The sequence below is a fragment of the Balaenoptera borealis genome (genome assembly GCF_965194805.1).
Source record: "Balaenoptera borealis genome assembly, chromosome: 9".
In the NCBI taxonomy this organism is placed as follows: Eukaryota; Metazoa; Chordata; class Mammalia; order Artiodactyla; family Balaenopteridae; genus Balaenoptera; species Balaenoptera borealis.
This window is the reverse complement of record NC_138873.1, coordinates 10,598,900-10,620,383: the sequence shown is the minus strand read 5'-3', so window position 1 is coordinate 10,620,383 and position 21,484 is coordinate 10,598,900. Positions and strand designations below refer to the sequence as shown.

Below are 21,484 nucleotides of genomic sequence, written 5' to 3'. Positions count from 1 at the left end.
TTGTATGATTCCAGCTATATAACATTCTAGAAAAGCAAAACTGTGGAGAGAGTAAAAAGATTAGTGGTTGCCAGAGGAGTGGTAATGGGGCGGAAATGTTGAACAGGTGGTATGGAACACAAAAGATTTTTAGGGCAGCGAAACTACTCTATATCATACTGTGCTGGTGGATATGTATCATTATTCATTCGTCAAAACCCATAGAATGTAAAATACCAAGAGTGAACCCTAACGTAAACTATGGACTTTGAGTGATAATGCTGTGTCGATATAAGTTCATTGATTGGGTCAAATGTACCACTGTGGTGTGAAGTGTGGATAGTAGGGGAAGCTGTGGATAGTGGGGACAAGGATATATGGGAAATCTTTGTACTTTCCACTCAGTTGTCTTGAGAACCTAAAGTAAAGTTTATTAATTTATTTTTTTTAATCTTTATTGGAGTATAATTGCTTTACAATGGTACGTTAGTTTCTGCTTTATAACAAAGTGAATCAGCTATACATATACATATATCCCCATATCTCCTCCCTCTTGAGTCTCCCTCCCAGCCTCCCTATCCCACCCCTCTAGGTGGTCACAAAGCACCTAGCTGATCTCCCTGTGCTATGCGGCTGCTTCCCACTAGCTATCTATTTTACATTTGGTAGTATATATTAGTCCATGCCACTCTCTCACTTCGTCCCAGCTTACCCTTCCCCCTCCCCGTGTCCTCAAGTCCATTCTCTACATCTGTGTTTTTATTCCTGTCCTGCCCCTAGGTTCTTCAGAACCTTTTTTTTTAAGATTCCATATATATGTGTTAGCATACGGTATTCGTTTTTCTCTTTCTGGCTTACTTCACTCTGTATGACAGACTCTAAGTCCATCCACCTCACTACAAATAACTCAATTTCGTTTCTTTGTATGGCTGAGTAATATTCCATTGTATATATGTGCCACATCTTCTTTATCCATTCATCTGTCGATGGACACTTAGATTGTTTCCATGTCCTAGCTATTGTAAATAGTGCTGCAATGAACATTGTAGTACGTGACTCTTTTTGAATTATGGTTTTCTTAGGGTATTTGCCCAGTAGTAGGATTGCTGGGTTCTATTTTTAGTTTTTGAGGAACCTCCATACTGTTCTCCATAGTGGCTGTATCAGTTTACATTCCCACCAACAGTGCAAGAGGGTTCCCTTTTCGCCACACCCTCTCCAGCATTTATTGTTTGTAGATTTTTTGATGATGGCCATTCCGACTGGTGTGAGGTGATACCTCATTGTAGTTTTGACTTGTATTTCTCTAATGATTAGTGATGTTGAGCATTCTTTCATGTGTTTGTTGGCTGTCTATATATCTTCTTTGGAGAAATGTCTATTTAGGTCTTCTGCCCATTTTTGGATTGGGTTGTCTGTTTTTTTGATATTGAGCTGCATGGGCTGCTTGTAAATTTTGGAGATTAATCCTTTGTCAGTTGCTTCATTTGCAAATATTTTCTCCCATTCTGAGGGTTGTCTTTTTGTCTTGTTTATGGTTTCCTTTGCTGTGTAAAAGCTTTTAAGTTTCATTAGGTCCCATTTTTTAATTTTTGTTTTTATTTCCATTTCTCTAGGAGGTGGGTCAAAAAGGATCTTGCTGTAATTTATGTCATAGAGTGTTCTGCCTATGTTTTCCTCTAAGAGTTTTATAGTGTCTGGCCTTATTACATTTAGGTCTTTAATCCATTTTGAGTTTATTTTTCTGTATGGTGTTAAGGAGTGTTCTAATTTCATTCTTTTACATATAGCTGTCCAGTTTTCCCAGCACCACTTATTGAAGAGGCTGTCTTTTCTCCATTGTATATTCTTGCCTCCTTTGTCAAAAATAAGGTGACCATATGTGTGTGGGTTTATCTCTGGGCTTTCTATCCTGTTCCATTGATCTATATTTCTGTTTTTATGCCAGTACCATACTGTCTTGATGACTGTAGCTTTGTAGTATAGTCTGAAGTCAGGGAGCCTGATTCCTCCAGCTTTGTTTTTCTTTCTCAAGATTGCTTTGGCTATTTGGGGTCTTTGTGTTTCCATACAAATTGTGCAATTTTTTGTTCTAGTTCTGTGAAAAAGTTTATTAATTTAAAAAATTAATAAGTGCTGGAGCTAGAATTTGATCTCAAGTAAATTTAACTGTAAAAGCTTTGCTTAATTTGGTGATGTAACAGGTCTAAGATTAAAGTAGCAGTTCCCAAGCAGCTGAATTGGGCCCTGTAACACTCCGTATTTCTTTGGCCCTTTCTTCTTAAGTTTTCCCAGTTTTAACTTTAAACAGCCATGGGAATTTTACTGTCACCCAAGACACACAGTGAGGAGTATACTACTACTACAAGGAAAAATCTTTAAGGAAATCCTTTAGTCACACTAATCAGTACTAAATTCTAATTTATCAGTTATATACTGCTATCCAACAAACCACCACAAAGCCTAGTGGTTCAAAACAACAGTTTATTATTCCACATGATTCTGTGGGTTGGCCAGGCAGATCTTCTCCTGCTGTCCTTTATGCCAACTCATACAACCATATTAGTTGATGGACCAGCTGTGCTCAGCCAAGATGGCTGAGATAGCTGAGCCTCTCTCATAGTCATTTATGCTGGGATTATTCATAACATGGTAGTCTCAGGATTACAAGAGAGCAAAAGTGGAGGCTACAAAGCCTCTAGAAGCCTAGGCTCAGAAGGCTCTCAGTGTAAATTCTGCCTTATTCTATTGGTCAAATCAAGTCATAAGGCAAGCCCACAGTCGAAGGATGGAGAAATGTACTCCACGTCTTGATTGAAGGAGTAGCAAAAGGACACAAATACAGGGAAGTGTAGTTCAGTAGGGGCTATTATTATAACAGTCTACCACATAATATATATTTTTATATATGGAAATATGTGAATGTATGCACAAAATGATTTTTTTACATCTGAATTTGAAATCATGATATCTGCTTTACTAGTTTGTGTGTATAAATGTAGTTGAGTCATAATACTTTATGATAGTCAGCTAGTGAATGGCCTGTAGTATATTTGGCAAAAGTAATGAATTCTTAGTGATTTGAGATTTGCCTAGAGCTCCCGGCTATAAAATGTTTCCTGTGAAGTAAAATGATATTGCTGAGGAATTTTTGTGGAAATTATAGGGTTTATGGATTAGCAGAGTGAGAATTAATGAGGTTCCTCTGTCTTTACTGCAGCTTAAGAACTGGAATTCCTGTAAAGAAATTAGTTCTAAGAGTGAAGGCCTTTTTTAAATCATCCTGGCCAAGATGACATCATATTGAAAGCAAAAAGCTGTAAACGCTTAAATTTTGCTATTATAGAGATTATATTTATTGCAATGTATAATTTTTATCAATTAAATTTTCACATGGATAACTTGGCAATAAAATTATTTATAATCTAAGAGTATGTCTCTAATCTTACTGTGTAATATATTTTTTACAAAGGTTTGAGTTGATGTAAGCTATAGTTTCCTATATTTCTCAGAGTCAGTTTTACTATTTAAATTGACATTTTTATACATTAGAATATAAAGTGTTATTTCTTAGATATTTGTGAGTGAAATAAAATGTTATTTTTACTCTATTCAGAAATGTGTAAAATAAGTGATTATAAAAATATATCGTATTATCAATCATCTTCTTTCATATATTAAGGGAGTTAATAACAAAGTTGTTCTGCGGAATAGTGAATAAGATTGTTTTAGCTGGAGGACACTTAATTTTACATACAGAAGCAAGATCCAATCAAATTAGATGAGATAGGATCTCATGACTTAATTTATAGTACTGTCCAAATTGTTCAATAGTCTTTATCAGGCTAGAAGATTCGACCCCATGGATGATGACATGAGACACAATGATATAGTCAGTTTCAGAATAAATTACACATACACGGAAAATTAAAAATCCGTGTGCAGAACACTTAAATGTATTAAAAATTTCAGTAATTCATCTTGTAAAATCTTTCTCCATCATCATTGCAAGTCTGACAGCCATTCTGCCAAAAAGCTTAAAATGTAAAATGATTATATGGGGTACCTAGAGTAGTCAAATTCAGAGACGAAATAGTTTCCAGAGGAGGGAGGAAGGGGAGAAAAGGGAGTTACTGGAGATGGATGGTATGATCATTGCCCAGCCATGTGAATGTACTTAATGCCACTGAACTGTACACTTAGAAATGGTTAAAATGGTAAATTTTATGTTATATAGATATTTCACCATAATAAAAAAAAATGTAAAATGAAGTTAAAATACTGTAACTACAAAATAAGTACAAACACTTCAGAATATCTGTAGGTACAAAAGTAAGCAACTAGAATAACAATATAATCAACATCAACAAGATATTAAGGGAAAATAATCATAAAAGTAAAAGAAAAAAATCACTTTTCAAAAATGGCAGCTACTACCACTATTTCAGATGAAACTCTTTAAAAGGATCAGTCACATTCAAGAGAAGTCTTTGCTGAAAGATGTAAGGAAAAGTGAGTTCACTTAGTCTGAAAAACAGCTCTCGTAGCTTGAAAGGTGAGTACGTGATAACGTTTTACATTATTCACTATTTAAATTTTTTTAATGTCAGGACTGGCTTAAACATTTCTGTGTCTAGGTATATTTACAGAGCTCAGTGCAAAATTAGTAACCTCCACCCAACATTTCAAAGACTTACAATTCCAATCTCCCTTCTTTTTTTAAATTCATTTTATTGAAGTATAGTTGATTTACAACGTTATGTTCATTTCTGCTGTACAGCAGTGTCCAATCTCCCTTCCTACTACATTTTCACATGCCCTGGCCTTCACCTGGCTGATCCCCAGACATTTTTCTAGGTCAGACTCTCTGAGACTTCCCCCTTCCTTCTCCATTCCCTGACTACTGTCCTTGGAGTTCTCATAATTGCTCCAGTCTCCCCATCAACATTTATCTGATTACCTGCAGGTCTTTCCAACAAACCTGGAAGCTGTCAGAAGGCTCATCTCTGTATCCCCAGGCCCTAAACAGTGTGTGGCCCACAGTAGACAGATAATACTTGTTTATTGAATGAATAAATGAGGAAGGAAGAATTGAAGAAGAAAAGGAAGGATTGAAGGAAGAATTAAATGGATGGTACACCCTTTTCAAACTTATGAAAAGGGCCCCATTTCAAGAACCAGCCGCAACCCCAAGAACACTGATCTTGGGACCCAACCATCTGATGAGAATGAAGCATGAAAAGCTACCATGAAGATGATGCAAACCAAGCCAGAGATAGCAGCAAGGGATGGGATGCAACTTTGGCCAGCACCTTATGAGATGATATTACACTTTCCAACTTTGCATTTCAGAAAGCAGTTTCCATTCCAGCAGGTTGTTGTTAACTCTTGCATTCAGAATAAAACATCTGAAGGAACTGTGAAGATCTGTGAAGAGTAGTGGCTCACCTGTTTGCTCCTGAAAAATGTTTTTCACCAGACTCATTATGTGTATGTATACATATGTATATCAACCAGATCAAAAAATTTTTTTAAATTTTTAATCTATTTAAACATTTTATAGTAAGTTAAGAAAAAACACAGAAACATTGTAAGTACAAATTAAGTTGTACTTTACTGATTTGTGAGCCTGAATTGACTTCCTGCCCACACCTCTCCTTCCCTCATACCCTTCTTGGGTGGAATTAACCGCGATGGAAGAGAAGCGTCTGGTGACCGCTGCGGCCCTGGGAAATGAAGCCCATGGTAGGTGCGGCAAGTTTCAGAGAAAAGGGGGCCATGCCCAAGCTCTATTCCTTCCACACGAAAGCCATTGCTTACTCAACCAACAGCCAAGGGCACTGACTATATCACACATGGGAGGGTGTATATTCCCAAGTGAACATTCAGTATTATAAATACTAAAATAAAATAAGACCCCAGATCTGCTCATTTTGGTGCCTCCTAAATTGGAAAATATTTGTCCTCCTGAACTCTTAACATTTTGAAAATCCCAGGAAAGGTAGAACTGCACCAGAAAGAAGCTGAAGGGGAAAAAAAAAAATCCCTACGAGCAAAGGCCAGCTCAGCTCAAACCCTAGATAGCTTCCCCCCTCCTAAGTGCATGTTATAGAAAATAAACAATATTTTCATTTAACAACAGATGGTTCAACACTCATTGCTATGCCAGGACCTAGCACTGCATAAGTGGCTCTCCTTCTTGGAAACAGCATCTTCTCTTCCCAGTTGGACTCTAAGCCCCCGGAGGAAAGGGCTTACAAAATTCTGTGTCTTTACGGTGCCAGTACCCAGCTTAATAGCCTTCAGGAATAAGGGCTAACATGATATTGTGGGTGGTGAAAAATAACCCAGGGACAGAAGGAAGGGGGCAAGGAAGAGACTGTCAAGCTGCTAGCTTCTTTCATTTATGTTTATTATAACAACAGGCAGATTTAGTACCTACTATAAAATTAAGATGTTAATAAAAGCTATCATTTGCTCATTTTATACACTTATTTATTATTTATTATCTCTCATGGTTCTGTGGGGTGACTGGGCTCAGCTGGGTACTCTTTGCTTCAGGTCTTTCATGCAATTACGGTGAGAAAGCAGCTGGGGCTGAAGTCGTCAGAAGGTTCAACAGGACTGGACTTCCAAGATGGCTAATTCACTTGGCGGGCAGTTGATGTTATCTGTTGTCTGGGAACTCATAGCTGGGAGCAATTCCATGTTATCAAGCTGAGCACTACAGGTGACCTGGCCTCCACATGCTTCTTGAAGAATACAGCTGGGTTTTGAGAGGGAGTGTCCCAGGAAGGAGCATTCCAAGAGACCCAGGTATAGAAGCAGCAAGATTCTTATGATCTAGCCTTGGAAGTCATAGTGTCACTTCAGCTCAGAGACTACACATGAGTGTGAATAAAGGAGGCATGGCTCCTGGGTGGGGGCATCTTTGGAGAAGGAAAACATTTATATAAATATGTATATAAGTATCTCACAGCGTGCTTTACATATATTATTTCATTCACAGAAGCCCTGATGGGTAGATACAAGCATCCCTCATCTTACAGATGAGGCACTGGAAGCTCAGAGAAGCTAAGTCACTTGTCTGGACTTAACCCAGCAATAATCTTCCTTTTTGAATGGATTTCAGAGTGTGATCAGTGTGTGATCTGCTACTATTAAGTCTCACTCAGCTCTCTCTGCTGGTTCCTAGGTGCGAGGTTGTGTTCTCAGGAACACTGTTGGGAATATGAATGAGAAAGGAGATGAACCCTCTTCCTCCGAGGATTTTATAATCTAGTGGAGCCAGAAATCATTGCGGTAAGAGGAGCTGTTGCTGAGCAAAGAAATCTCAATTTTGACAGATGCTGCTCTGTCCAAACTGCTGCAGTTAAATATTGGGAACACCCGAGGGAAGTTGCCCTGAAAACCCTCCTTGCTCCTTTTTATGTTCTCTAGAGAGACTAAAAAGGTGCGAACAAGGAAGACAGGGGAAAGGGGCAAAGACTGGAATGCCCAGCCGGTTGAGGAGCCTCTAAGAGACCGTGGAAAGGAAGGGTCCACCACCCTTGCCAGCTCAATTCCCTCACAGTAATGAAGGAACTTTGCTTGTTAAATGTGTCAACATTTAAACGCTATTGATTCCTCTCCAAGTGGCTATGCAGACAGGGTGTATACTTGTGTTTTTTGTGTTAAAGAGTGGGTTTAAAAGGCCTTTCTCCCTTTTCCACTGCGGTAGGTAAATAGCCATATAACCCTCAACCGTTTTTATCACATTGTTGATCACTTTCTCTACCTACAGGGCAATAATTTTCCACTCCACAGCCCAATCAATATGCTATCTACCACTGTTCACTCCCCACTCTACCCTTCTCTTCACATTCACAGATATCAGATATTTTTTATATTACAACTTTTAAGTTTCAGACAATTTAAGTCTGTGGTAACTTCCAAAGCTATTAGTTTAGTTTCAGCTGAAGAAAGAAAAAAAAAAAAAAAAAAGCAAGTGTATATGCTCTAGCTCTCAACTGTTAAGAGCCCAAGAGTTTAGTTTTAAGAACTTGAGTCACAGCACACCTTATTTGTCCCCTTGTGTCTCGCTGCTGCAGCCCTAGGTGTTTTGTATAATGCATGAGTGAACCTCGCTTAGAAATAGAAATGCATTTTCAGTAAGCATTTATTATGTTGTTCTGCGCATACAGCTTTAAATTTGCCTGCTGCAGCTTGAAGCATTACACAAACTGTTGGTCCGCTGACTGCCTCTCTGGCAGCAGCACACACAGAAAATAGATTGCTAAGGGTTTTTCCCCCTCCTCCCCCTCTCCTCTCTCTCTCTGTCTCTTCCTCTCTCTTTTTTTAAACCAGTCGTGAACATTTTTTAATCTTGTGGCATTTTTAATCAACACGTATTTCCTTCCAGGACCTATGATCCTCTATTGATTCCCATTAAAATGCTTTTCTTTTCTGTGCCCCCTCTGCTGATCGAATTTCAGATCAGCCACAGGATATGCAACTAACCTTCCGGCACTACTGAACCCAACCGAGCGAGGGTGATCAAAAGGCTTGATGCATTCATTAAACATTCCCTTCGCCCGGGCTGGAGCTCTAATGGAAGCTATCTCTTTGCCTTGCAATTTTTTCCCCTTTTTGTCTCTCCCCCCACCTCCAAAAAATGTTTTTTGCCTTTGATCGCAGGGGAGGGGGGGAGAACATGAGAACAAAAGAGACCTATCTTTTTCCCCGGGGCTGACGTCAGTTCGATTTTACTGACAACTATTCGAGCGTGTGTAGCAGTTGGAAGCGGCCCCTTGCCCGCCCCCGCCCCCGCCCCCCACACCTTCCACTTTGGGGAGAAAACAAGACTTTCAGCGGCTCCGGAGACGCGCCCTGAAAATGGCCCGCTCGGGCCCAGCGCTCGATGCCCTCCCGCCCGCTCGGCAAAGGGCATTCGAGGCTTATTTGTGTGGCACGATCTTTACTGGGGCGGAAAACACGCGGCGGGGGAGGAGCGGGAACTGGCCCGGGCCGGGCGGGGAGAGCAGGAATGTTCCCTCCCGGCCGCGGGAGGAGGACTCGTGCGGGGAACTGCGTCCCCGCCGGCGCGGCCACGCGGGCTCCGGTTACCGGGCGGCTCCCGGCGGCGGCGGGTGGGGCGGCGGCCCGAGGGCCCCGGGCGTGCGGAGCCAGGGCGCAGGGACCCGCCACCCCCGCGGGCGCGCGTGCGCGGCGCTGCCCCCACGCCCGGGCCGCCGCGGCCTCGGCGGCGCCAGCTCCCCGCTCGGCTAGCGCGGCGGCGGCGGCGGCGGGCGGCCGGCAAGACCCGGGCCGGAGCCGGCGCGGACAGGATCGGGCGGCGCGGCCGCCGCTGAGGTGGGGGCGGCGCGGGCCGGCGGGAAGAGCCGGAGAAGAGGCGCCGGCTCCCAGGCGCGCGGCGCGAGGAGGCTCGTCTCCGGGATCGCGCACGTGGCCTGCGGGCTGAGGTGCGGGGCGAGCGGGGTCCCGGAGAAATTCCCGGTCGGATCTCGGAGCAAACACACCCAGCGAGGGCGCAGCCCGTCCTACAGTTGCCAGGAGCCGAAGATCTATAACCGACCCAAACCATTTCTGGAAAAGTCATATTTTCCAGGCTTTCGTGGAAGAGTCATTACTTCTATTCTAAATCCGGAGGGGAATGTGCGTCCATTTCAGGGAGACAGAAAGATGTGAAAAGTACACTGATTCCGGGGAGTATGAGTAATGGGCTTGGACCTGCGCCCGGTGACCACCTACACTGGTCCCTTCGCCTGAGCACACCTGTGACACTGGTTCATTAAGGTCACGCACTTCAGGCTTTTACTATCAACAAATTTGGCCGGACCAAAGGCGAATTTGAAAATGGGTCCCTTACATCAGGATCTTGACTTTTATTAAGGCAGAACATGCAGCAAATAAAAGTCCACCAGTGCCGGCTGGGCCCTGTTATTCTCGTGGCGCCTCGCACCTACCCCCACTTTTGCATTCACCGCAAGGGGGCTGAGACGATGTGTTTACCCATCCACCTCCCCAGGGGCGGAAGACTCCTAGAGTGGATGCCAAGGCTAGTTCTGTGTATCTGCCCCAGCACTCCAGAGCATACCACCGGCGCTGAGTAAATGTTTTCCTGAATAAGTGCAAAATGGAGGTAACAGTAAAGCGCTGCGACGCACAGAGGAAAGAACAACTAATTTTGACTAAGGACAGGGGCCAGGGAAGGCTTCCTGAAAGAGGCGTTTGAGCTGGACTCTGAAGACCAACCACAGATGACAGTAGAGACCATTCCATGACGAGAGAGCTCCACCAGCACAGGAGGGCCGTGTAGTGGGTGGGGATGTGGTGGATCTGAACGGGGTAACTTGGAGGCATAGAAAAGGGAGCACCATGTCTAGAGCTGGAAAGCGCGGAATGTCTCACTGTAGAGGGAACAGCGGGCACAGACATTTTATTTAAGGGATCTAGAATAAGGACATGCAAATGTAAAATAAAATGAGGAGCATGGATATACAGGAAGGAAGGAGGGAGGGAGAGAGAGAGGGAGGAAAAGAAAGAGAGAAGGAAGGAAGGAAGGGGGAGGGAGGGAGGAAGATAAGGAAAGCAGTTTATGTGGGTATTTCAGAAAAATTATATGAAAACAAAAAGAAATGCCAAGAAAAACCCCTGGCTTGAGACTCTAGGGAAAAAAAATTTCTTTTAAACATAGCATTTGAGGGGAGTCCCTGTGGAAGAGGGAGAGAAAGGTTTTGATTAATGATCTTTGACCATTAGAGTGTTTCTCATCGGTGAAGGCATGAATTGGTTAAGAAAAAAAGGAAAAGCTATTAGACATCACTATTCAAAAAGAAATGGAACTCAAAACAAGAGATCAATGATACACTGAAAACAAGATAAATGTTGTTTAGCATTTATGTTGTAAATCATTAGGGAGTTCTAACTAAATTGTGGCACAGTCAATAGAATATTATGCAGCCATTAAAAATGAAGTATATTTATTGGAAAGATGTTCCCAATACACTGTTATGTGAAGAAGCAAATTATAAGTCAGCACCTCTGGAAGGGTGTATCTAAAATGTTAGCAAGGTTCCCTCTAGATGTTGATTATTAATCATTTTTCATTTTCTTCAAAACTGTAAGCATTGTCTGAATCTTAACAATGAGCAATTATTACCTTTTTAATTAGAAAATAAACACATGATTAAAGTTTTAATCTTTTAAAAATGTATATGGCTTTTTTCTTGTGAAACTAAAGTGACATCCGTGGCATTGGGAATCCTCATGGATGTCTTTGGAGTCGGGCTGACCTGAATGCTGCACAAGGCACCTTTTTTTCCCTGTGCCCTCTGACTCAAGCTATTTCAAGACTTTTTTGGGCCTTGAACTATGAAGTGAAGATAATATCTCCCTAATAGTGTTGTGGTGAGGACTGAAAATAATATCTGTAAAGCCTGGCCCCCAGGAGGTGCTCAGTGAGTGGAAGCGTTCATGAAAGGGTAAAGGGCACAGGCTTAAGAAAATATTTTTCTTCTCAGATGCTCCCTCTGCCCACAAGTATTCCTCCTTTCCCTCCCAGATGGTTAAGACTGTACTTCCTCGTCTATTTGCAGGTAGGAGTGGCCATGTGACAGACTCTGGCCAACAAAATGAACAGAAGGAACATGTGTCACCAGTGAGCACTTTGCCATGTTCTTTTTCCATCTGCCATGATAACCAGCAACTCCCAAGGAGGGGCTTCTCTGTCTGCCCCGATTCCAGAGTGAGGAGAAGCAGAGCTTCCCGCCCCTCCATAGACATGGAGCATGAGTGAGGATAAACCTTTGTTGTTGTCAGCCACTAAGATTTGGGGGCTGTTTGTCACAAAGCCTAGTTTAACTCATGCTGACTGACACAGCCACTGACTTGTTTTGTGACCTTGGGAAAGTTAGTTAACCTCTCTAGGTTTCCATTTCTTCCTCTGTAAAATGTGGATGTTAATATTCCCACTCCATAGGTTGATGGAGAGAACGAGTTAATGTGTAAAGCACTTGGCCCCTGTACCTGGCACCTGGGAAGTACACATTAAATGATAGGGACTATTGTAATCTCACCAGGAGGGCTTATCATCCCCATCTATGAAATGGGAGCAGGCGTCTATGCCGAGGGGATCAGTTGACGCTTGCACGTTGTCTTTCTACCATTGGATATGCTCTTACTGAAGCCATTCAAGTAAAGATACGCATAAATAAGAGAGTCGATGTAGGTAAGAAAACTCACTCAAATATTATTGATAATCTCCTTTCCATCCTTGGAAGAAATGCCAAATGGTAAGTCCTAGTAGAGTCGCAGCCACATGGCCACTAAGTCATGTCTCTCCCATGATAGCCAAGAGAGTCCTCTGGGGGTTAAGAACATCGAAAGTTTCCAGTGACTCTGGGTCACAGATAGAGTCACTCATGTGAATGTGATTTAGAGAAATGACTATAAAGATAGTGACGACCCCCCCCGCCCCCAGTTTCTTATCCTCTCAGAGTCTTAAAAACACAATGGTCTCTAATGCAAGAGAGAAAAAAAGAAAGTTGTGTGTCTGGATTGTTCTGATGCTCTGCGTGCTTCCCAGCTTAGACCGGGGAGTGAGGAGAGCATGTGGCCGTAAAAAATATTTGCTTTTCAGAGCACAGAAAAGCTTTGTTTCCATTGCTACACAATCAGGAAGCCTCATGATTCTGACAGAAAATGAACAGTCCTCTGAGGGTTTTTGGGCACGAGGCCAGACACCTCAGAGGATCCAGAAGGAATGTGAAGAGTGGCTCTTCTCCCTGGGGGAGCTCAGCAGGGGGTCTTGTAGCACCTTCCCAGTTTGGAAAGGGATGTAAGCCCAGTGAAATTCTCAGGCAACATACAATGGAGCTTTTATTACCTGGATTTCAGTTACTCAAGGCTAACGTTGAATGAGGCACTCAGAAAACCTCTTCACTTGCTCTAAGAAAGAGTAGTGTGCCACAGTAGAGTAATGAAGAGTCCTGTCTTTCCGTTTGCAGGGTGCTTTATATTAAACCAAGTGGTTCCCCATACATTTACTCATTCCATCCTTACAATGAAAGGATCAACCAAACAATAGGGAAATGTTGCCCCTATTGTACCTCTACTTGACCAACTTGAAAAGCACGGTGTCTTTCTGGACTTTAAGTATTCCACAAACATAGAAGGCATGGCAGAAGTGGAGCCAAGGCAGGGAGTTAGTTCTGGGCCTGGGCGGCCTACCTGAAAAGATCATCGAGCAGATGGCACAAGGTTTAACTGTAATACAGGCCTGTGATTTCTATGTCCATCACAACCGACAAACAGCCGCCTCTCCATTTCCAAAGCCGTTACACTGATCCACTCACTGACCACACCCTTGGATTGCTTCCTACCTCCTGGTTCTGCAAACATCCTCCCATCCTCCGTATTGACGCCCAATGAATCTTCCTAAGCATCACTTTCATCATGTCACTGGCTCACGCAAAAGTCTCGAGTGCCTAAGTACAAGCTCCTCGACCCATAAGTGCAGGTCCTCTGTAGGCCCACCCTACTGAGTCGTTAGTTTAGTCAGAAGTCCATTCCCAAGTTGCTTCCACTCTGGCTAGTATGCCCTTCCTTCTCCTTGCCACAAATCAAAATCCTACACACAAGGCCAGCAGATGTCATAACCTCCATGAAAATGTCATCAGCACCTCCGGCTGACAGAAGTTCTTCCACATCCCAGAATTTCAGTAAGTTTTCTACATTTCAGCACAGTCATCTTCAAAGTAGGTACACTTACTCCTCTGGGGCTGAGTAAGGCTTTCCAAAGGAGCATGCGGACAAGAATATTTTGAAGGAAAGCAACATACAGATCTTGAATTCAGTATCCGCTCTTTATTAAATATCCCCGCCCCCCTTTTGCAGTGGCCCTCCCCTCACTTTACAAAAGAAAGGTGCCCCTCTCACTCTTCCCAATCTTTCTAGGGTTCACTGCTCTGGAGTTTAACACAGCCCACCCCCCGCCCCGGCACCAAATAAAGGAAAAAATGAAAATGTTGGTGTTAGTGTAAGTGTAGGGGAGGTGAATGGCTCTAGGAACTGTGTACCAGTTTGTTAGCATTGCTGTAACAAACTACCACAAACCGGTGGCATGAACCGCAGAAATGTATTGCCTCGCAGTTCTGGAGGCTAGAAGTCCAAAATCTAGGTGTGGGCAGGTTTCCTTCCTTCTGAGGGCTGTGAGGGAAGGTTCTGTTCCAGGTCTCTCTACTTGGCTGGTGGATGGCCAGCTTTGCCCAGTGTCTTTACATCCTCCTCCCTCTGTGAATGTCTGTCTCTGTGTCCAAATTTCCCCTTTTTATAAGGACACCAATCATAGTGGATTAGGGTCCACTCTAATGACCTCATCTTAACTAATTATATCTGCAACAACATTATTTCCTAACACAATCACATTTGGAGGTACCAGTGGTTAGGATTTCATATGAACTTTGGTGGGTACACAACTTGACCCATAAGAGACTGGATAACAAATCCCTTGCAAGTCAGTCAGTTTTGCTTTCAAAACTGAGGGAAAAAATAGTGCAGTCGTCAGGTCATTAGAACTATCATTTGATAATGGATTATCATGTGATTTGGGGCAAATAAGTCAGGAGTTTCAAAAATTGAAGGACATTTTTATAACAAAACTCCATTCCCATCTCTTTATTTTTAAGAACAAGGATTCTTCATCTCTAAAAAATGAAAAATAGAATGGTTGCTAAACACTTTGTTATTCTAACAATAAGTAAAATTTATCCATACTAATAATGTTTGAAAAAAGGACAGCATCATCTATCTTATTAAGAAGTGCAAACTTCCAGTAAAACTTTACTTTTCATGTTAGCATTTATGAGAATGTTCTATTCATTTAGGTTGTTTTGATCAATTGTGTAATACTAGTAATTGTAATGATAACTCAATCCAGAAATCACTTAGACCCTATGGTTACAGGAATTTTAAAGTGCATAAATTTTAACTTTTATACAAATGTTTGATAGATAGAAGTATGATAGGATACTCAGTAAAAGATGTTCAATCATAAACATATTACATTAGCATAAAATTTTGAAGGGGAAGTAGAGTGGAAATAAAATTTCAAACATAGAAGGCATGGCAGAAGTGGAGGCCAGGCAGGGAGTTATATTTAATTTTTGCTTGCTAAAGACGAGCTTATTTGTGTATTTCTTAAATGGATGATGGTGGATAACAAACTATTACAGGATTTAGATTCCATTTGGATACATTTAAAACAATGACATAACCATTTTATTCTAAAATGTCAATATTTATGATATGCTACAAATTCTTTGCACCTGTTTAAATTTATGATAAAGTTATAAATATCAATTTTTAAATGTGTAAAGAAGAGCATAGTTTTCTAAACTATTTTAGGGTCCTTGAGCAAAACCTTTAAAGATTAACTCTTATACAGTGCCAAATTTTGTATTGTTCTTTAGGTGTCTTAGGGGATATTCAGAATGTGGTCTGCTGTAGCTCACTGTTAATCCAGGGAAATTAACTTGAGTTTGGGTCTTAACCTAGTGTTGCCACCATTTCCACCCACAGATGGAATGGTGGAATTGGATGCATGCTGGCAATCTTGGATTCCTTTCTGAGAGACGGCATGACGGCATGAAAAGTGCATGGTCTTCAACCACAGTGAGATACCACTTTACACCCATTAGGATGGCTATTATCAGAGAGAAAGAAAGAAAGGGAGAGAGTGAGGAAAAGGAAAGGGAAAGAAAGGAAAGAAAAAAACAAAAGGAAAGTGTTGACGAGGATGTGGAGAAATTAGAAGTCTTGTGCAGTGCTGTTGGGAGTGTAAAATGGTGCAATCGCTGTGGAAAACAGTATGGCAATTCCTCAGAAAATTAAAAATAGGACTACCATATGATCTAGCAATTACACCTCTGGGTATATACCCAAAAGAATTGAAAGCAGGGATTCAAACAGATATTTGTATACCAATGTTCCTAGCATTCTTCACAATAGCCAGGAAGTGGAAGCAACACATATGCCTATCAACAGAAGAATAGATAGACAAAATGTAGTAGATACATACAAAGGAGTGTTTTCAGACTGAAAGAAAAAGAAGGAAATTCTGACACATTACAACATGGATGAACTTTGAAGTCATTACGCTACGTAAAATAAGCCAGTCACAAAATGACAAATATTGTGTGATTCCACTTATATGAAGTACTTAGAATAATCAAATTCACAGAGACAGAAAGTAGAAGGATGGTTTCCAGGGGCTGGAGAGAGAGAAAAATGGGGAGTAATTGTTTAATATTAGTATTTTTATAGTATGTTATTGTTTAATGGGTACAGAGGTTCAGTTTTGCAAGATGGAAAGAGTTCTAGAGATGGATGGTGGTGATGGTTATATAATATTAATGTACTTAATGCCACTGAACTGTACACTTAAAACTGGCTAAAATGATCAGTTTTATGTCATGTATATTTTACCACATTTTTTAAAATTACGTTCTTTGGACTCAGAGGACCCTAAGTTCAAATCCAACATCTTCTAGGTGTGTGACCTTGAACAAGTTTATTAAACTTCCTGAGTCTCAGAAAGGATATTAAAAATGCCGAAGTTGGAGGATTGTTATGAGAATTAAAACATAAACAGATTTGTAGTGACCCTGAGGTGTGCCACCGAGATCCCCTCTTCAGGACTGAGGTGTCATTGCCCCAGATGCTGGGGTGGTGACTGCTGTGGCCCACAGACACAAACCCCTTCAAGCATCACCCCCGAAGGGAGCTGCCTCAACCAAAGTTTGTAACCCTTCTCGGGAGACAGCAGCTGATGCCCGCTTACAATGTCTAGCCCTTCACCTCAATCTGGGAACACTCTGAAGGGTCATTGCAACCCCACAGCTTCCAGCAGGATCCAGTGAGGTTTCTTCTGAGCAAACACACGTTCTGCCTCTACCCAGTCCTGCTTCTCTCACCTTCTTACAGTCGTGGGACAGTAAGTCTCCTGCCTGCAGAGCTCCATCTCAGAGTCTGTTTCCAGGTAGCACTCCTCTGCCCAAAATCTCCTGAGAGCTTCCCATGTCCTCAGAATGAAACCTGAAATGCGTATCATTTGCCTGTCTCTCCTGCTGCTTCTCCCTCAGCCCATCCCAGCCACACTGGGCCTCGAGTGTACATGCCTCACTCATCTCTCCCAGGCGCCTGTACACTTGCTGTTCTCTCTGCCTGGGACACGTGTCCTCCTGGCCGGCATAGCTCAGTCCACCCCTCCAGGTGATATCTTCAGAGAGGCCTGCCCTACAATATCCCCTGCATACACCCGAATCCCTCTCTATCCCTTTACCCTGCTTTGCTGTTCTTCATAGCATTTACCATAATGTGAAATGATATTATATACTCACTTGCTTATAAGCACTAGAATGTAGGTTCCCCAAAGACAGGGCCCTCCTCCTCCTTCAGGCCTGAGGTGTTCCCAGCAACCAGAATGCCTGGCACATAACAGGCACTTTGTGGAAAGCATTCACGGATTAGAGATAACGTACACTGAACGTATCACTCAGGGCACAGCGCAAGTCAGGGGCTCAACAGATGGTGCCTATTATTTTGTTATATTTCTTGTCTGTCCAACTCAGACAGTGAACGTCAGATAGGGTCCTTCTTTTGTACACCTTTTTATAGTGCTAGGCACAAAATCACTCAATAAATAAATTCTTTTTAACTGGACTTGACTTGTTCTAAAGCCAATAGTGAGGGGGAACTGAGATTATTTTTGTCCAAGCTGGCTGGCTGGCTCTGCTTCATTTGAATGGCCAAGATTCTAGCACATCATGTCAGGTCTTTATTAAAATTAATTATAATCAGACTCCATCCATCACTTCCAAGGGAGAGAAGAAAGCAGCTTCCCACAAAAGTCATCCTGGCCACTCTCGGAGGCAAGAGGGTTACTATGAGGCCCTATGTGACATCTCTTCACTCTAATCACCAAATGTCGTAAATATTATCCAATAATCTTCTAGAAACTACAAAAAAAGGAGGTAATAGATATGATCTCTGCCCCCAAATCACTTAAAATCGAAACTTGTCAGAGCAGAAGAGAGAGGCCCTGTTATTTTTCTCCTGTTCCCTATCCAGTCTCAGCAATGTCCCCTCCCCCCTGTGCTCCGCTCACCTCAAGGTCTGACAGGAACATACTGCCTGGCATTCCAACCTGTTTGACATCCCATGTTCTTGGCCGCATTATGAGAGTGCATTTTATGGACTATATGGCACACAGTGTCTCCTGCTTTGCCGTATTCAGGGAGCAGCAAATACATATGTACAGTTTAAGTGCCTTGTTTCCTTGCTATACAGTTATCATATATCTCTGTACAGTGAAACCAGCCTTCAGAATGCTGTGTAGAAGGTGGTGATAATTCTTGGCTCTTCTCCTTTTTGCAGATGCAAAACAATCTAAGAAAGGGAAGCCATCCCTCACCACCAGGAGTGCATGTAAAGGAGGGCTGCCTGCCAGGCACGGTATTCAAGAAATTCAATTCATTTTGTAATTTAACCCCAGCGCAACACTCCAAGGCAGGTGGTGTTATCCTCCATTTACAGATGAAGGAAGAGGTTAGAGAGATTAAGTAATGTATAGTAGGTCACCCAGATGTTAAGTAATAAACCAGGATTTGAACTAAGCTTTCTCTGATTCCAAAGTCTCTTCTAAGACTATGCTATACCGCCGTGCACCCTTGGGCTGTTTACTGACTTCTTTGGGCCCAAGCTTGGTTGTCCTCCTTAATAGCTCCCACTCTACCCTGGATACTATTTTTAAAAAACTATAAAAAGTTGCCCAACCGAATTAAAAATATTACAAAGCTACAACAGTTATAAAGTTAAAACAGAATAGTAAGCAGAGAAACAGTAGAGTTCAGAAATAAACTTAGGTATATGATAAAGGGAGCATTTCAAGTCATTTCAAATGGAAGAAAAATGGATTATTCTACAAATGGTATTGGGAAACCTGGTTAGCAAAACAATTAGTAGGTGCCCAATAAGTGACTGTAATTTGTACATTGTGCAGTTATGATATAACATGTTGTCCAGCTCCCGCGTGACTGCTGAGACAAGAGATTCGGGATAACTTTTTGAGTTCTGGACTTTTTAAGTCCCTGGTCTATACAGTATTCTGATCTTCTTAATCCCTCACACAATCTCCCACAATACTTTCAATTTACAGAGTGTTTTCACTACCCTATTAGTGCAGGGCAGGTGCTATTATTCCCACTTTCTATATAAAGGCACTGAGGCTCGGAGAGGTTAAGTTCACAGCTGGCATGGCGTGTGAAACTTAAACACCCGCTTACTGATTCTTTGTGTTACTGTCTTACTATCAGACTCAAAACACAGGCTCTCCATCACATTCACACCCACACAATTTAAACAATGAAAAACAACGTCACTACATTAACACAATAACTATGTTAATTTCTCTGGATTCCTGATCAGTCTTTGTCCATAATACACATATTTAACATAAGTGCAATATAGTTGAATTACAAGTTAGTGGCCCGTTTTTCCACTTCACATTGTATCCTAATTCGCCAATACTGTTCACAGTTTTGCAGCAAATGACTGATGTACATCTTGACTGTCTCTTACACGCTCCTCTTCTTTAAACTCATCTGTGTAAATCTCCATTTCTTTTTTTTAATTTATTTATTTTTATTTTTATTTATTTTTGGCTTCGTTGGGTCTTTGTTGCTGCGCGAGAGCTTTCTCAAGTTGTGGTGAGCGGGGGGCTACTCTTCGTTGAGGTGCGCAGGCTTCTCATTGCGGTGGCTTCTCTTGTTGCGGAGCACGGGCTCTAGGCACACGGGCTTCAGTAGTTGTGGCTCGCGGGCTCTAGAGCGCAGGCTCAGTAGTTGTGGCGCACGGGCTTAGGCGCTCCGCGGCATGTGGGATCTTCCCGGACCAGGGCTGGAACCTGTATCCCCTGCATTGGCAGGCGGATTCTTAACCACTGCACCACCAGGGAAGCCCTAAATCTCCATTTCTAATCCAACTGCTCTTAAATGAATTTCTTTCACAGGAGTGAATGCATGCAGTTGTGTTCCTCAAACAGGCAGCCATTTGTCTCCCTTCCCTCAAGGAGAAGTCCTGTGTCTTTTCCGAGTCCATGGGTAACTCTACACGTACAGCGTGTTTGGTTTCCTCTGCTTTCAGAGTTTCTCTCCAGGAACTCTTCTTCTGAAGATTCTTGCCTGGGTGTAAGCAGCGGAAGGGGGCATCAGTTGCCTTCTCGGAATTGATGACCATTGCATTCCTGTTAAGGATTCCCTCCCCACTCCTTTTTTAACCTGTGGCTTCCCAATTTAGCTTCCTCAGGACAGTCATCACTAAAACCATGATTCACCCCCATGGTTTCCTCCCTGGCCAGGGAGAAATTTCAAACTGAACATTTTCATCACCCTTATGCATACAGTATGATTCATGGAGAACAGACTCTGCTTAGAGAATTAAATAAGTCATTGTTTTCAATCATCCATGGTGGTTGTTTAAAGAGAGACACATCTCCCATACTTACTATTCTATTCTCCCCATTTCAGGAGATGAAAATGACCTCATGGAAACACACTCTGACCTGACTGGTCTCTGTTTAAAAACAAGTATATAAAGAGAGACATGGAAAAAAAATACATTTTTTGGTCAGTGCCTGTCCTAAATATTCCATAAGGTCAAGTTCAGTCTACTTAAAATAAGGAGTTATGAGGTCTTAACAAGGCACTGCTCAAATAGGCTGTCAACAAACACCTGTGGAATGTCTGTGCATGAGTCTGTTAGATCTCAGAAGGACATACACAGTCTCTGCCCTCAAGAGGTTGATTCTCTACACCCAGTTGTCTGGCAGACACACACACTGACAAAATCTGCCAAAAGAGGGTGAGATAATAAGAGAGTTGTAATATTTCTGCAAAAGGTTGATTTAGATCAGGGTTATAACTATGAAGTGCTTTTACTTAATTAAAATGGAGAGTATTAAGCTACAGAATAATAACAATAATAATAACTGGGAAAGATGCTATTATGATTTGGTTTTGCTTTCAGACAGCTAATTGCAAAACATTTGTGCAAGAGGAAGAGTAAGATTTTTTTTTTTTTTTCCCCTAAGAATGTATGCTATCTATCAACAAAGGCAACTATTTTCTTTTTCACCATTAAGGAGCCTTTCCTGGGGAAAGAAGCTCTAATTCCATTCTGGGAGCAAAGAAAGAAAATTTATGATTTAGTACATCCCAGATTGATTGTAACTTTTCATGACTCAGCAAAGATGGGTTAGGAATGTCCAAACATATTTGAATGTTATACCTTTGTGAGGCATGGGCATTGCCAGTAGTTGAAAGTTATGGTAGCTGTGATTCAACAGGGGAACAGCAACCTCTATCTGAGAAAAATATAGTACTATAGTAACAAGCCAAATTGCTGGCGTTGTCAGTAGCTGTGATTTCACTTTATTGATTGTCTCCTG

General features: G+C 42.0%; 1 long non-coding RNA gene across 2 annotated transcripts in view; it reads right to left on the bottom strand.

The window, feature by feature from the left end:
* Positions 1-394: 394 nt before the first annotated feature.
* LOC309634513 overlaps positions 395-21,484 on the bottom strand; it is a 47,017-nt gene continuing 25,927 nt past the window's right edge. For both annotated transcript variants that reach the window (XR_014248162.1, XR_014248163.1), the window contains exon 3: positions 395-20,885. This is a non-coding gene — a long non-coding RNA (uncharacterized lncRNA). The remainder of the gene's footprint in view (positions 20,886-21,484) is intronic.